We start from the raw sequence: 3,954 nt of genomic DNA on the forward strand, positions 1-3,954 counted from the left end.
CCTGGGTCTGGTACATAAACCACAGCGGGGAATGGATGATGTGGATGTTACCATATAAATATACAGAGATGTTACATTGTATCCTGTCTGTGGGTGAGACTATTCTGACCTGTACACGTCATCATTCCCCCAACAGGTGGAGGCAGCGTGTGAGAGGGGCGCATCTCCCAGTACGGTAATTATACTTCTCTGCAAATTACTTCCTATCCAAGGGGTTAATTATATATCAGCATCTTAGATTACACAACATTATAGATATAGATTATTACTGGGGGGAAATGAGGCTGGGGGGGGGGCGATCCTGCAGTAATTTAGGGAGGGCAAGAGCAGTAGATCAGGGCATAATGTATATACAGGGAACATGAGGGGTATATGGGGCATATGAGCAGTATTTGGGGGCATGAGGGGTATATGGGGTACATGAGCAGTATTTGGGGGGCATGAGGGGTATACGTGGAAGAGGGGTGTATATGAGGGGTATATAGGGGACATGTGTGGGGCAGTTCCAGTAATCAGCGCTGTATTTTCTTTTACAGGATAAGAACATTGTACAAATTTTGTCCTTTCACCCTGGAGACCATGTAAGTATATAATCCAGGGCTGCTGGAGTCCGGGGGGCACAAATGGTTTCACTTTAAGACCCCAAAGAATATAATACAGATTTGTTAATAAAGATATAATCTATGTCATACAGCAAGGAAGAAGAAGAGGAGGAGACGGAGGAGAAGGAGGAAGAACAGGAAGTTGTAGAGGAAGAGGAGGAAGTGGAGGAGATACAGATAGAGGACATCATTGAGAGTGCGGGGAGGTGAGTGCAGACTCCAGATATACAGACATTATACATCTATACAGTGATGTCATCAGAGTCCATACATTCATCTCTGTGTCTTCTATTGTAGACCTTTGGGGCAAGAGTTGCGTCAGGCCTGGCCCAGCGAGGAGTCCATCCCGTAAGTATATAGGAGAAATAGGACGTCATTTACACTGCTGGTAGGAGAAGGGGTTCACATACATACATGCACATGGGACTGATATCTACTATCTATCTGTGATTATCTATATATCTATGTATTTTCCATAAGAAGGAGAAGGAGGTGGTGGAAACCGCGATGGCAGAGAAGGAGAAGTCAGGACAAGGACAAGTGAGTGACTCCTTATCCTCTGTTACCTGCTGTGGTCTATAGGGGGCGCTCTCTGCATAGGGATTTATACTGCTCCTATAGAAGAATATAATAAATCAGTCTGCAGAGTGCTCCCCCTAGTGGTGGCAGACAGGGTGATATAATGTACTTCCCCATGTGTTGCGCCCTATTCTTCCTCATACTTATGAACTTTTTATATTTCCACAGCAGAAGCTCCAGAGACAACAGAGCACCATCCAGGTAAGTACATGACATTGGATCACACCCTTCACTTCTGCCCTATAACAGTCTGTTATTCCAGCTGATTGTGTGTGGGGTGTTCCTATAATCCACTTGTGTCTCCAGGACCTGTTCCATAGTGATGACCCCAGTTATCTCGCCTCCTACCCCTCGCGTAGACCCTCCGCACCAGTCCCCACAGACACCACCAGTCCCATCTTACAATCTGCTCTTATCCCCTGCAGGTTCATCAGGTGCCTCCTCTGCTGCTTCAGTATTAATACTGTGGAATGAGAAGACCTTGATCCTGGCCGATGGTTACAGGAGCAGCTCCACCACTGCCACCAATGAGGGCGATGGCTCGAGTCCACCCATTCTGCTTCCCACATCACCCGCAGTGACAGTGAGGAACGTCTTCCCACCGTGGAGGTCTCCAAACCAGGGAATCAGACATGTCTTTTACCCAGTGCTGAGGGTTGGAGATCCACCGGCCGCTGCATGAGAGGATGAGAAGAGCTGCTGTCACACAAGGAGAAGCCAAAAGACACAAGGAAGGAGCAGCCGCTACCTGGAGGCCACAAGCTAGGGAGTAGCCTGCACATACTGGTCTGCAAGGGTACCCGGTTGTCCAGCGTTCCGCACGGGCTGCAGTACAAAAGGCTTTACAAAAAACGGTGACGACCGACGACGTGGAGGCGTATCTCACTGTGTTCGAGCGAGTAGCTGAGCGAGAGGAGTTACCGGCTGAGCAGTGGGCAGATGTCCTGGCACCGTTCCTGACCGGCGAGTCGCAGAAGGCTTACTACGACCTGAGTGAAACGGAGGCCCGTAAGTACCCCCAGCTAAAGGCGGAGATTCTGGCTCGTCTTGGGGTCACCGTTCAAGTTCGCTCCAGCCGGGTCCACCAGTGGGCTTACTCAGAAAAACTACCCCCACGCTCCCAAATGCATGACCTAATCCATCTTGTCCGGAAGTGGCTACAACCAGAGGACTGCACCCCAGCACAGATGGTAGAGAGAGTGGTCCTCGACAAGTTCACCCGTTCTCTGCCCTCTCGGCTCCAGCAGTGGGTTGGACAGGCCGGTCCCACAAAAGCTGAGGAGCTCGTGTCCCTAGTAGAGAGGTATCGGGCTACGGAGGACCTTCTACTTACCTCTCCCACACAAAGCAGTGCCAGTGACAGGGTCACCAAACCAGCTGGTAAGACTGCTACTGCAGAAAAGGGGAGACAGATCAGGTTGGGAGGGGGTTCATTGGAGGGCGTGGATACCCAGAAACCCAGTGAGGCTCGTGACAGAGGTCATGGTCGTATCCAGTGCTGGCGGTGCCATGAAATGGGCCATATTGCTGCCAACTGTCCACTGTCAGTGGAGCCAATGGACTGCAACCAGACCCGGCGAGTGTCACTGTTTGCCCGGCCGGTTCTGGCGGCCGAGTCAGACACGGATGCAGAACCCCAAGTGTGCATGGTCACAATCGGTGGTCACACAGTGGAAGCCTTGCTAGACTCAGGGAGTCTGGTCACCCTAGTGCGGGGAACTTTGGTTGATCCTGGACTATACAGTGGGCGGAGAGTACGAGTGTTGTGTATACATGGGGACACTCGCGAATATCCCACTGCTGTCATCAACCTACATACCCCTTGTGGTACTACTGCCCATGAAGTGGGGGTGGTGGGGACCCTGTTTCATGAAGCTATTATCGGCAGAGACTTACCGGTGTTTTGGGATCTCTGGAGACGAAGACCCACCTCAGGTGCTGTTGCAGATAATGGACATCAGGTATGTCCGGCCTTGGCCCCTGAACCCTTTGAGGCCGATGTACCCACACCAGCAGTAGGGGTGACCCCATGTGATGAATTCTCTCCCCTAGAGGTCCTAGCTGGTGAGGTCGAGGGCCACGAGAAGGTGGCCGACATGCAGGACTTTGAGATTTCCCGTGAAAATTTTGGGGCTGCACAGCTACAGGACCCTACCTTGTTTAAAGCACGGGAGAATGTTAAGGTGATAAATGGGGTACTCCAAATACCAGGGGCTGACAAAATATACCCCCGAATGGTGATTGTTGGGGAACTGTTGTACAGGGTCGACCAGATATGGGGTGAGGAGGTTGAGCAACTTGTAGTACCCCAATCTCACCGTAGGCTGGTGCTAGAGTTGGCACACAAACATGTGCTGGGAGGGCACTTAGGTGCTGAGAAGACCCGAGAGAGGACCCTGCAGCGATTTTTCTGGCCCGGGGTGTGGGAGGAGGTAAACCGGTATTGTAGCTCTTGCCCTGAGTGTCAACTTACTGCCCCGGTCTCCCACTTCAGGAGTCCTTTGGTCCCGCTACCAATCATAGAGGTGCCATTTGAACGGATTGCAATGGATCTGGTTGGCCCCATAGTCAAATCCTCAAGGGGGCACCAATACATCCTAGTTATCCTGGACTACGCAACGCGGTATCCCGAGGCGATTCCATTAAGGAACACCTCCTCCAAAAATATTGCTAGGGAGCTGTTCCAGGTGTTCTCACGCACAGGCCTCCCCAAGGAAATCTTGACTGACCAGGGTACCCCATTCATGTCTAGGGTAATGAAGGAGATGTGTAA

At 51.3% G+C, this 3,954-nt stretch overlaps 1 long non-coding RNA gene across 1 annotated transcript; it reads left to right on the plus strand.

The window, feature by feature from the left end:
• The first annotated feature begins 725 nt into the window (after nucleotides 1-725).
• LOC140104388 (uncharacterized) lies at nucleotides 726-1,663 on the plus strand. Its single transcript, XR_011850307.1, has 5 exons — nucleotides 726-808; nucleotides 900-950; nucleotides 1,083-1,142; nucleotides 1,350-1,382; nucleotides 1,607-1,663. It is a non-coding gene; the product is annotated as an uncharacterized lncRNA (long non-coding RNA).
• The last annotated feature ends 2,291 nt before the right edge of the window (nucleotides 1,664-3,954 follow it).

Source organism: Engystomops pustulosus, chromosome 10, assembly GCF_040894005.1.
Source record: "Engystomops pustulosus chromosome 10, aEngPut4.maternal, whole genome shotgun sequence".
Classification (NCBI taxonomy): Eukaryota; Metazoa; Chordata; class Amphibia; order Anura; family Leptodactylidae; genus Engystomops; species Engystomops pustulosus.